Here is a 13,818-nt window from a genome sequence, read left to right on the forward strand (position 1 = left end):
AAGGATCAAGACCATTCCCAAGAAAAAAAAATGCACAAAGGCAAAATGTTTGTCTGAGGAGGCCTTACAAATAGCTGAGAAAAGAAGGGAAGCAAAAGTCAAAGGAGAAAAGGAAAAATATACCCGTTGGAATGCAGAGTTCCAAAGAATAGTAAGGAGAGATAAGAAGGCCTTCCTCAGTGATGAACGAAAAGAAATAGAGGAAAACAATAAAATGTGAAAGACTAGAGATCTCAAGAAAATTAGAGATACCAAGGGAACATTTCATGCAAAAATGGGCACAATAAAGGACAAATGGCATGGACCTAACAGAAGCAGAAGATATTAAGAAGAGGTGGCAAGAATACACAGAAGAACTATACAAAAAACATCTTCACTATTCAGGTATTCATGATGGTGTGATCACTCACCTAGAGTCAAACAACCTGTAATGCGAAGTCAAGTGGGCCTTAGGAAGCATTACTACAAACAAAGCTAGTGGAGGTGACGGAATTCCAGTTGAGCTATTTCAAATCCTGAAAGATGATGCTGTGAAAGTGCTGCACTCAATATGCCAGCAAATTTGGAAAATGTGGCATTGGCCACAGGACTGGAAAAGGTCAGTTTTCATTCCAATCCCAAAGAAAGGCAATGCCAAAGAATGCTCAAACTACTGCACAATTTCATTCATGTCACACACTAACAAAGTTGCTCAAAATTCTCCAAGCCAGGCTTCAACAGTACATGAACTATGTACTTCCAGATGTTCAAGCTGGATTTAGAAAAGGCAGAGGAACCAGAGATCAAATTGCCAACATCCATTGGAGCATTGAAAAAGCAAGAAAGTTCCAGAAAAACATCTATTTCTCCTTTTTTGACTGTGCCAAAGCCTTTGACTTTGTGGATCACAATAAACTGTGAAAAATCTTCAAGAGATGAGAATACCAGACCAACTGATCTGCCTCCTGAGAAATCTGTATGCAAGTCAAGAAGCCACAGTTAGAACTGGACATGCAACAACAGAGTGGTTCCAAATTGGGAAAGGAGTATGTCAAAATACATTGTCACCCTACTTATTTAACTTCTATGCAGAGTACATCATGAGAAACACTGGGCTGGATGAAGCACAAGCTGGGATCAAGATTGCTGGGAGAAATATCAACAACTGCAGATATGCACATGATACCACCCTTATGGCAGAAAGTGAAGAGGAACTGAAGAGCCTCTTGAGGAAAGTGAAAGAGGAGAGTGACAAAGTTGGCTTAAAGCTCAACATTCAGAAAACTAATATCATGGCATCTGGTTCCATCACTGCATGGCAAATAGATGGGGAAACAATGGAAACAGTGACAAATTTTAATTTGGGGGGCCCCAAAATCACTGTAGATAGTGACTGCAGGCATGAAATTAAAAGACACTTGGTCCTTGGAAGAAAAGTTATGACAAACCTAGACAACATATTAAAAAGCAGAGACATTACTTTACCAACAAAGGTCTGTCTAGTCAAAGCTATGGTTTTTCCGGTGGTCATGTATGGATGTGAGAGTTGGACTATAAAGAAAGCTGAGCACCAAAGAATTGATGCTTTTGAACTGTGATGTTGGAGAAGACTCTTGAGAGTCCCTTGGACAGCAAGGAGGTCCAACCAGCCCATCCTAAAGGAAATCAGTCCTGAATATTCACTGGAAGCACTGATGTTGAAGCTGAAACTCCAATACTTTGGCCACCTGATGCGAAGAGCTGACTCATTGAAAAAGACCCTGATGCTGGGAAAGGTTGAAGGCAGGAGGAGAAGGGATGACAGAGGATGAGATGGTTGGATTGCATCACCGACTCAATGGACACGAGTTTGAGTTAACTCCAGGAGTTGGTGATAGGGAGGCTTGGCCTGCCACAGTCCATGGGGTCGCAAAGAGTTGGACAGGACTGAGTGACTAAACTGAACTGATAACTCAGTTGGTAAAGAATCTGCCTGCAATGCAGGAGACCCCAGCTTGATTCCTGGGTGGGGAAGATCTGATAGAGAAGGGATACGCTACCCACTCCAGTATTCCTGGGCTTCCCTTGTGGCTCAGCTGGTAAAGAATCCACCTGCAATGAGGGAGACCTGGGTTTGATCCCTGGGTTGGAAAGATCCCCTGGAGAAGGGAAGGCTGCCCACTCCAGTATTCTGGCCTGGAGAATTCCACGGACTGTATAGTGCATGGCATTGCAAAGAGTCGGACATGACTGAGTAACTTTTAGTTTCACTTACAGATAATATTCAAATTAATTCTAGGTCTAATGATAATTATAGAATGTAGGGAATTAATCAGGTTTTCTGGAATGGGTGAGATTCTAAAAGTATTTTAGACTGTCATAATTATGAACAGTTTAGACAGGGCTTTGGAACACATATGACAGTTACAGTGTCTGTGTTGGTGGGGAGGAGCAGAAGGGAAGCTAGTATATAATAATTTAAAGGAATACTACAAATTGTATGTTCATACATGAAAAATGACTGCATATATCTGAAAATGTCGAAAGTCATAATATTACATCATTATTTTACAAAAAATTTTTAAAAGAGAGCAAAAAGAAATAAGGACTAGGTGGTTAACTTAAATTAGCACTAAATCAGACCCCCATTACAAGTGATATGCCAGTATTTGCCATTTCAAGAGCTAGAATGTTATCTAGACTTATCGTTCCTGACTTATGGCCTCAGCCACGTTTGTTTCCACTAGTGTCACTGAGATTTCATCCTAGACTTTTCTCCTTAACTGTCACTGAAGTTGAATCTAGAATGCAGCCTCTTCTAGGCAGCTGTGTAGTGGGTGGAAAGCCCTCTGCTTCTAGGGAAAGGGGAGAAGTGAGCATAGAAAGAACTACATTTCACAGACTACTTTTAGCATCTAATTTTAAATCCTTGGAGATGTTTACCTTTTGCTTTAATCCATTACCATAGAGATACAGAATTACTTTTCTATAGTTTAGGTTATTTTTAAAGTGCACGGTAAAACTGGGCGAATTCAGGTTCAGGAGACGGTCTGTGGTGTTTCACCAGGGTGATCAGTGTACAGGGAACTGTGCAATTATTGTTTATGGCAGAGACACCAGGAGAAAATGCGGAAGCCTTGTGTCTGCCTTAGCAGTCTCCCTTCTCTGAAGTTTCCCTCTCAGGGATCCTCCAATCTCAGCTGCAGAATAATTATTCCATATTATTCTACCATATCAGATATGGTTTAAATTTTTTAATATAACATGAGTTGTGTTTTAGTGCTGGACATTGTGTGAAATGTTTAGATGGGCAGCCTCAGAAGTTATATAAAAAGAAGATAATTTTGATGAATCTTATGTATAAGTTATGAAAGTTAAGATAGAGTGGTCTGTTTTGGTTCTAATAATATAGTCAAGACTGTTGAGTTCTTTTCCCCTCCAGCAGGAAATACATTTACTCCAGTGCCTCCATTCTATCCATCTTTTGACTGACTTGTGTATTTACCCCCACACTTAATCATTCATTAGCCAACATCTCTTGAAGACCTACTACCAAACTGGTCCTTGACTGAGCTCTAAGGATACTTTGGGAGACAGCCATTAACCTCATACTCATGCAAATGCAAAACCAACTATGACATGTACTACGTGGGGCTAGAAAGAGAGTATATTATGGAGACATTCAAATCCATGGAGACCTATTCAGGGAAGGCTTCTCTGAGGAAGTGATGTTTGAGTGAGATCTGAGAGTTGACTAGAAATTAATCAAAGTTGGGTGATCACAGGGAAGGGAGGGAAGAGGTGTAAAGTGATGAATGTTTTCTTTTGGGAAACCTCAGCCTCTGTGTTGCTGAATGGGAAAACCACAGTGCATTCTACCCACAGATGATGACTATGTGCCCTGACACAGGAAAATATCCTGACTTGGCATCATCAGCTCACTCATGCATATCATTTCCTATGTGCATTGCAGTCTTTTCCTCAGGTTTCTTTCAGAAATTTTAGGACTGTCTTGAAAATTTAATATATTCTTGCTGTGCAAAAATTTTGTCTCCTGTATCTGACCTCAACTTAAAATTCTTCTTTCTAACCACTGTTAACAACAGAGTGCAATGGAGGTTTAACTAAGCTACACAATGTAAGATTACTGGTGGTAGAACGGACTCCATACCATTCAAGGTATGCATTTCACAGGAGCTAGAAACAAACCCTCTTTAAACCCTGAGTCATTTGCCCCAGAGATGCACATATTGTGCCCAACAAAACCAACGACATGGAAAACTGAACACTGAAATTGTTCCTATTCTCTAAAAGAAACTTTTTCTTGGTCAAGCAGCTTTTAAAAGCGTGACCTAGAATTTCTTTCCCTGCTGGGCTTTTTTTTTTTTTTTTCTTCCATTTATTTTGTACATTTCAACAATTTCTAAGCTGGCTACAAATCCTGAATTAACAATTGGGAACACTTTTATAAGTTTCAGTTAGGAGCTTATGAACCATTATGTAGCTCAGCAAGAAAGTGCATGACAGAGATGTACAATTACTTTTCCACTGGAGTTCCATTTTTTTCTTCCCTCTTTCCAGCTAAAGGTAAAAAGGCTCTTCAGGTCATCAAATGAAAGAATGTTCTGTCTCTCAAAAGAAGAGGTTCTCAGTAAACCAAAATGTTCCAGTGAAAGCACTTCCTGGTAAAAATGGTATGAAATTGTTGAAACCATGTTTCATATTTGGTTCAGGTCCCTCCCAGATACTGTTCTTTTTTCATAAAGCTGGGGAGGCAAGCGTGTTAAAACTAGGAAAGTGAGAATCTCTGCTGGAATTGCACTGAAAAACCCGCCAGGTAATGATGCTGTTTCCCTTTTATTTCTGTTTGAGCTGCAATAAAGCTGGCACTTTCAAAACACAAAAGCCAAGTTCCTGCTGTGACTTCCCAAAGTGTTTCTCAAAATACCCGTGCAGCATCTGACACATAAAAAAATGTACATGGATGTCTGGCTGGCTTCCCAGAACCTTTCTGAAAGCACACAGCCCTATTTTCAGGTAGGTTTGGTTTATGATGCTCTGCAGTCTGTTTCCCAAGAATCCTGATATTCCCATGTAGCTTGAAGCTGTGCTGTAGCCTGACTCATGGTCCTGGATTCAGGAATGTCCACAGGAAAATCCATCATCTATGCGGTCAGGATTACTTCCCCATCCTAGAGTTAGTCAGGGAAGGTGGGTTGAGTCCTTGGGAGCCATCAAGAGTCCAGGATTCTATCATGATTCTGCTAAGTTGGTGTTTAATGATGGTCTTTTATTAAATGCATTTCCTCATCGTAAAATGAACAGATGAACATACAGATGACAAATGTAGAAGTATAACACAGTTGTCAAGCATTGTGCTCAGTTGCTCAGCCATGTCCAACTCTTTGTGACCCCCAGGGACTGTAGCCTGCCAGGTTCCTCTGTCCATGGGATGTTCCCAGCAAGAATACTGGAGTGGGTCTCCATTAAAGACCTGCCTGGTTGATGCCATGGCCATCTGGGCACCAGGAAGACTTTATTCAGGCCAAGTTTCTATCAGTTCCAATCACTTGAAGGAATCTTTCAATCAAAGTTTTAAGAATATATCACAATGATTAGTTGAGGATGAATGAGAACTACATGGATTACAATTCTATGCATTAATATATACACATGGGTTTTCTGACACCATGGTGTCTGGATTTCAGTTTCTCCTCTGTAAAGAACTTGATGTAAAAGAAACTAGACTCTACCTCTTCCTGTTTTTCTCAAACTTAGGCCACTTTTGAGTTTCTAACATGTGTTATTCAAAGCTATTCTGAAATGAAGTAGCACATTTGGAAATTTGCTTTCTTTTGCTATAATTCTGACTACTAATTTTGAAAAAAATTGTCAGGCCAATATTATTAGTCAAAATGTTCCCCATATATGAAATTCTGACATGGGAATTTCTAAATAATAAATTCTGTAAAATACCAGCTACCCATGTTGTTGATCAGTCTTCCAAAAACTTCATTTTCTGCTCAGTGCAGCCACTCTTCCTGCTAACAGCTAATATTTGCTGAACTGCTGGTGCGAACCTGGGTCACTTCACTTAATGATCACAACTCCATGAAGTCGGGATAATAATTATTCCACTTTACAGATATGCAAACTGAGGCTCAGAGATGTTCACTGACTCGTCCAGGGTCTCATAGCTAGGATATGACTAACAAGTCTGATTCTAGGACCAAAAAGCTGAACTATTTTCCTGAACTAACCTGTGGCCTTTTGAGCTTTCTGTGTTTCTTCCTGGGTTCTACTCTCTTTACTTTCTGAGTGATGTTTTGATAAGCAAGGAGTTAAAACTACTTTTTTTCTTATGTGTGTGAGAAGTATAACTTTCTGAATTGGAGAAGGAAATGGCAACCCACTCCAGTATTCTTGCCTGGAGAATCCCATGGACAGAGGAGCCTGTCAGGCTATAGTCTATAGGGTCGCAAAGAGTTGGATACGACTTAGTGACTAAACAACAACACTAACTTTCTGATTAGGGGAACAACTGAAAATAAATTCCCCCATTGGTGATCCTGTGCAACGTCATAACTGTCTTCCCTTCCTGAAGCAACAGCTACTATTTAACCTTTCAACACCAATCAACATGCAAGCATAAAAGTACTATATATGTATATTGTAGTCATTTTCAAAGTTGAAGTACATCCCACCAGGGGCTTTCCATATGTATGCCTCTTTTTGATTTACTAACCTTCAAATGTCCTATAGTTTCTGATAAGCCCCTGAGTTGGAAATACCTTCTGGGTTGAGCCCTGTAACTAATGGGAGTGTGCATCCTGTGTGTTGGGGCAGAAGAAGGTGGAGCTCCCCTGATATGTAGCAAATCTTCCCATCACCATCAGCATGAAATACAGACCTTCACATAGTCTAGAAGGAGAACGTGCTTATTCACCAGGGTCAATGGACACAGTGCCACGGTTCTCAGCAATTTTTAGAGCCTTACAAAAATGTTTGGAACTAGAAAAACAACTAATGGCCCCAAAATATGAAAAGGAAACTGCAAAATGAAAAAAAATACATTTAAGTGAGTGTCTAAACACAGCGACGGTCTCAGCCTTCGTATTTCATATTTTCACTGCATATGAAAACAATTTATGAGTTAGATTTATTTCTTAGTGTGTAAAATGACTGTTTAGAAATCACAGCTCACTGTAAATTAAACGACTTAATTACTGTCTCTGAGGGACTTCCCTGTAGTTTATATGGTAAAATATTTGCCTGCAATGGAGGAGATCTGGGTTCGATCCCTGAGTTGGGAAGATCCTCTGAAGAAGGGAATGGCAACCCACTCCAGTATTCTTGCCTGGAGAACTCCATGGACAGGGGAGCCCAGTGTACACTCCATGGGATCACAAAGGGTTGGACATGACTGAGCAACTAACATGATGATGACTGTCTCTGAAACTATCTTGTTTATTTTTTCCCTTGCTTATTATCTTCTTCTACTAGAATACCAGCTCTACAGGAACAGGGACCTAGGCTCTCTTTTTAATTTTTTTTTATCTCCATTGTCTGGGCTGGGTCTAGTGTATTTATGATATACTCAGTAAGTATTTGTTGATGAATGAAACACACACCCACACACACACACACAAAGACATATACACAAGATTAGTTACTATGTGATACTCTTTACCTGCTGTTGCTGCTGCTAAGTCACTTCAGTCGTGCCCGACTCTGTGTGACCCCATAGACGGCAGCCCACCAGGCTCCTCTGTCCCTGGGATTCTCCAAGCAAGAACACTGGAGTGGGTTGCCATTTCCTTCTCCAATGCATGAAAGTGAAAAGTGAAAGTGAAGTCGCTCAGTCATGTCCAACTCTTAGCGTCCCCATAGACTGTAGCCCACCAGGCTCCTCCATCCATGGGATTTTCCAGGCAAGAGTACTGGAGTGGGTTGCCATTTCCTTCTCCAACCCTATACCTAGGAGGTAGTATATTTCTACTTAGAGCAGGTGGTAAGTGAATTGGCTTGTCTGAGGGCAGGATAACCCTGGAGAGAATAGTAATACAATGGAAAAGAAAATAAAGTTGTCCCTGGAACCCGCAGTTGGGATGTCGTGTTAATCCCACAGTTTCCCAATGCACACAGTTAATCGTGTGCTGCACCATCTAGAGTAATTCTGAAAATTTGGTGACGCCATGTGGATTAGTATGTAAATGGGTCCACTCCCGGCAATGCATAAACAGCAAGATTTCATCGCATAACAGACAGAGTGAACTGTGAAGCATATGCTATTTGGAGCACTGGATTGTTTTTTTTGTTTGTTTGTTTTTTAACTGGGGAAACAGTCACTTTTACAGCAACAAGGCAGATCCTGGGAGGGTGGCTGAACTTCAGGGTACTGTCACAATGCACAGAAGTGCCTCGTTGTTTGACTACCTAACCCTTTGCCCAGACAGCAACCTCTTGGCTTTCTCATGTCCCATGTTTTTTTCCTCAGCTGCTCTTTCTTCAGAGCTAACATAACATTTGTTTCAAGCCCTTGTTCAGAACCAAATCTTTTATTCAAGTATGTCCACTGAATCAAGCCTCCAGATGGCCCAGCCTGTCCTTGCTTCAACCCTGACTTCCTCATTCACTTACAGACCCAGAATATTCACCTCTAGAATTATCTTCTGGAAATGGTATTACTAAGCAGAGACAGCCTTCGCAGAAGATGGGAAGAAAACTATAATGAGTGTTGGTTTTTTTAGGAACTATTTTACATTTGCTTCTAAAAATACAATATAAAAATTGATTTTGAATATCCATAGGGCAAGTCAATTTACAATTGACTGAAGTTTTTAACAAAACCTAAGTCATTTGAGAATTTGACAGTATTTGGACATAAGTTAAAATCTGAAATTGAGGCTTGGGGAAATTTAGTTTGAGTAATTATTAAATCTTTGGGGGGGTGGTAAGAATAGCTCAGAATTTAAGTAAAATATGGAAAAATGCTCATTAGTTCTAAGTTTATCTGAACTTTTGATCCTAAGAAATTAAGTTTTGTTATTCACTATGTCAGACTTTAACAAGCTTTCATCAGATTTTTAATCAGAAAATAATATTTATCCTTATTCAAGAACTAAATTTCTTCCTAAAAAAAACCTAGACATGATTGAGATTGTTTCATATGAATATGTGCATATATATTATTTCTGGGAAAAAAATGCTTAAATGGTGTTTACAGCTAGGAGGAATATTTTATGTAAATTAAATCTACTTGCCTATGGCCAAAGAATAAAATTGGGCAGTAGAAAATTTCCCAGAGGATAGGGGTAGAAAATATTTTCTAATGATATTTTGAAACCTAATAAGTATATAGATGGATAACAACAAAACATGTCTTGGTAACCTCTTTAAAAATGACTCTAACTTTTGGTAGGGGTGATTTAGGGCTTGTTGGGATTTGGGACTTTTAGCCTGTTAAATGGAGAAGGCAATGGCACCCCACTCCAGTGTTCTTGCCTCGAGGATTCCAGGGATGGGGGAGCCTGGTGGGCTGCCATCTATGGGGTCGCACAGAGTCGGACACCACTGAAGTGACTTAGCAGCAGCAGCCTGTTAAATGGTTTGAATAATGATTTGGCTATAATGCTTCATTACCCATCGCTCTGTACTAAAATGTGCATTTTTAGTGTTCAAACTGCATTTTGGTCTATCAGCTCTTAAAGTAACAAATATCATTTTTAACTTGATGGACAACCAAAATCTGATGGTCTTTAGGGGAACATCATATATGAAAAGAAAGCAAAAATAAAGTTTTAAAACTTTCCGGACTTTTTGCAGAGATGTTTGAATGAGCTGAGACAAAACAGTTGATTTTAACCTTGGGCTGGTCTGCAATGTAGGGAAACCTTGGGAAGGCACTTAACCTCTCTGGGCTTCATCTGCAAAATGGGATGCTCCTATTTTAACCCACCTCATAGTAAAAATAAAAACTAAGCACTATACATGGTGAAGGAAACCAGAATACATTACCCAAAATGTGCTGCTCTGGTGTACTGATTATCTTGATATAAAGGCACTTAAAAACCAGCAGGGGCAAGAAAGACACTCTGACTTTCCTTTTTCTTCCTGAAAGCAGGAGAAAAAACTATCAAATGAAAGGTACCCTCCCTGTCCCGGGAGGAAAGAAGACATTCTTATCACCAGAGATGGGGAATTGGGGGCTGAAAAATCCATATAAACAAATCTTGTTAAATTCACTCTTGTCTTCCTAGTTACTTCTTCATCACTTGCTGCTGTTGTTTAGTCACTAAGTCATGTGCAACTCTTGTGACCCCATGGACTGTAGCCCACCAGGTTCCTCTGTCTGTGAGATTTCCTAGGTAAGGATACTGGAGTGAGTCGCCATTTCCTTCTGCAGGGAATCTTCCCGACCCAGGGACTGAACCCATGTCTTCTGCGCTGCAGGTGACTTCTTTACTGCTGAGCCAGCTGGGAAGCCCTCATCGTTGCTGCCCCAGCCCAAATCCCTCTATCTTGCAAATTCTTCACAAATTTATCATTTCTTTGTCTAAGGTATAAAAAAGCTTCCTGCTCTGGTTACTTCTTTTTGCTTTATTCTCTTGTGAAGTTTCCCATGTATATGTAAAAATTTAATAAAATTTGTATGCTTTTCTCCTGTTAATTTGTTTTCTGTCAGTTTATTTCTTAGGCTCAGCTGGAGACTCTAAGAGGTGGTAGAGAATTTTTTCCTGCTAAGAAGATGCCTTGAAAAATATAAATGTTATAAAGCCAAAATGAGTTATGAAGTTGAACCACTTGGAACTGCCATTTTTCCAGGTAACAGTGGTCCAATAATTCTAAAATAAAGTTTATTATATTTTTGCTAAACCATATATGTGTTAATACCTAACAGTAAAAGAAAAAAAAAAAAAAAAAAAACGGGACAGTGGTATTGGGCAAAATATCAAATTTAGGAACCTGGTAAAATGCCTTTAGTAACTTTCAACAATTTTATCAACAAAACATGATCAAGCACCTTTTTTTTGTGCTATAGTCTCTGCTGGGTACTAAAGATATAAAATGATAAGAGAGAAAGTTTCTGCCCTGAAGGAATTTGAATAAGTGCTAGTAATAAAATATATCAAAATTTTCCTTTAGTTAAGTTGAATGTAGCTTTCCGAAAAATCTGAAGTTTAATATGAAGCAGTGAATTTGGGCAGTTAAAGGGCATCTTCGCAACACAGAGCCTTAACAGCTGAGACTGGGATAACACAACCCGGATGCTGCTCTCTGTATTGCTGGCCTTGGAGACTCCCAGCACTCTTTCTGGTTCTTCTTTCTGCAGTCCCTGGAAATAAACCCTATGTTCAAGTGTGGAACTAACACAGGTACTAGGAATGACCTTAGGTCGTTTCCAGCAGTTTATATAACTGCCAATTCAAAAAATAGTCAATTTAATTACTCCCCTGGGATTTTCCTGTCTTCACCTTCTATGAAATGGATTGCTGCTGCTGCTGCTAAGTTGTTTCAGTCACGTCCAACTCTGTGCGACCCCACAGACAGCAGCCTACCAGGCTCCCCCATCCCTGGGATTCTCCAGGCAAGAACACTGGATTAGAAAAGGCAAATATTGGGTTGGTCAAAGGTTCATTTGCATTTTTCTGGACAATGTTACAGAAAAACCTGAATGAATCTTTTGGCCAACCTGATACTTTTCGTAAGTTTTCAATGGTGGGGGAAACTTGGTATGGAATTTGCTATCACTAAAACGACTAACTGGAGAAATTTTGTGGTAAGTTGTATCAAAAAATCAAACAGCTGAATGTTCCTTTTCATACCCATCAGTGCTCATCGGTGAAGCCTGATTAGGGTCCTAGGTGTCATCCAACGATGCAATTCTTACGTAGTTTAAAAAAGCTCTGAGCATTTGCAAAAAGACTCACATGTAATCATTCTATTTTATATCCAGAAATACATGTTAAGTGTCAGAACCCAGTTGCTCTAATAAAGGGGGAGGGGTCTCTTTTTATTTGCTATTTGTAGGAAGAGGCAGAGGTTATTATAGCATCTTTTTCTGAATTCACCACAACGTGGCACTCTAGTAATTTCTGTATCTCAGGATGTTTCTAGTTGATGGAGATGCCTTCAAAATATTGGACTTTTAGCAAGAAATCTCTGCCTGAAAATGTGAGTCATTCTCAAAGATCTCCACTTATGAAGTCATGGAGGGTCCAACTGACTAAGTATTCAGGCTCCATTTCCAAGGGTGTTTCCCTGTTTTTGCTCTTGTGTTTACTTAGAACACAAGAGCAAAAATAAAACATAACTGCTTGATTCCTTAGTATTATATTTTCTGTTTCTTTCCTAAAAGCAGTCAAGAATAATAAAAATAAAAATCTTACTGTAATGACCATAAAAACAAATCTCAACATAAGTATGTGAAATAGAGGTGTGTCATGGAGCAATGCTTTTTTGTTCATGGAGGATACTAAAGTACACAGAGAGAACGGAATTTATTTCAAAGACAGGAAAATACATCAGTTTTACTCAGCAATTTTAATGAATTATCACTAGACAAAATGATTTCCTGATGTTTGTAGGCTCAAATAGTGGCCTCTTCATGACCTGTAGGACTGAGACCATTCATCATACTTTTTAGGGAGAGATAATTCCAAAAGGCTGGGAAGCACCCAAGGCAGTATATGAAAGCTCAGCTTATTGGCACTTTGTCTAACCCAACATGAAAGCAATTTACGAACATATTAAACACTGATTCTGAGGAAAGACTTAAACCTAAAATGAAGACTCAACCAATGGTAGTAAGTAGTCAAACATGCCTCTTTCCTGACCATGTTACCTTCATTGCAAAGGAATTTCTAATTCTCCCTTCTTCCTTTCTCCCTCATATTTACATTTATATAAAAATGAAGTAGTAAGGAGTGAGAAACCTGAGGAAGGAATTGAGAGAGCAAAGTTCAGAAATAAGGTTTATTTAAAAAAAACAAGTTTTTATCAGCTTCTAGAATTTCAGCTTCATGTCAATTCCCTTCAGTTCAGTTCAGTCGATGAGTTGTGTCCGACTTTTTGTGAACCCATGAATTGCAGCACGCCAGGCCTCCCTGTCCATCATCAGCTCCTGGAGTCACTGTTTCCATTGTTTCCCCATCTATTTGCAATGAAGTGATGGGACTGGATGCCATGACCTTAATTTTTTGAATGTTGAGCTTTAAGCCAACTTTAAGCCAAGTCACTCTCCTCTTTCATTTTCATCAAGAGGCTCTTTAGTTCTTCTTTACTTTCTGCCATAAACGTGGTGTCATCTGCATATCTGAGGTTACTGATATTTCTCCCAGCAATCTTGATTCCAGCTTGCACTTCCTCCAGTCCAGCATTTCTCATAATGTACTCTGCATATAAGTTAAATAAACTGGGTGACAATACAGCATTGACGTACTCCTTTCCTGATTTGGAACCAGTCTGTTGTTCGATGTCTAGTTCTAACTGTTGCTTCTTGACCTGCATACAGATTTCTCAGGAGGCAGGTCAGGTGGTCTGGTATTCCCATCTCTTGAAGAATTTCCCACAGCTTGTTGTGATCCACACAGTCAAAGGCTTTGGTGTAGTCAAAAAGCAGAGGTAGATGTTTTTTTTGAACTCTCTTGCTTTTTCAATAATCCAATGATATTGACAATTTGATCTCTGGTTCCTCTGCCCTTTCTAAATCTAGCTTGAACATCTGGAAGTTCACTGTTCATGTACTGTTAAAGCCTGGCTTGGAGAATTTTGATTATTACTTTGCTAACGTGTGAGATGAGTGCAATTGTGTGGTAGCTTGAGCATTCTTTGGCACTGCCTTTCTTTTGGATTGGAATG

The 13,818-nt window shown here is 39.5% G+C and overlaps 1 long non-coding RNA gene across 1 annotated transcript in view; it reads left to right on the forward strand.

Annotated features, from left to right (window-relative positions):
* The window catches only part of LOC139184082 (uncharacterized), a 173,468-nt gene that overhangs the window by 137,884 nt on the left and 21,766 nt on the right, over positions 1-13,818 (forward strand). The window contains exon 2 of the long non-coding RNA XR_011567532.1: positions 10,643-10,782. This is a non-coding gene — a long non-coding RNA (uncharacterized lncRNA). The remainder of the gene's footprint in view (positions 1-10,642; positions 10,783-13,818) is intronic.

The sequence above is a fragment of the Bos indicus genome, chromosome 1 (genome assembly GCF_029378745.1).
Source record: "Bos indicus isolate NIAB-ARS_2022 breed Sahiwal x Tharparkar chromosome 1, NIAB-ARS_B.indTharparkar_mat_pri_1.0, whole genome shotgun sequence".
In the NCBI taxonomy this organism is placed as follows: domain Eukaryota; kingdom Metazoa; phylum Chordata; class Mammalia; order Artiodactyla; family Bovidae; genus Bos; species Bos indicus.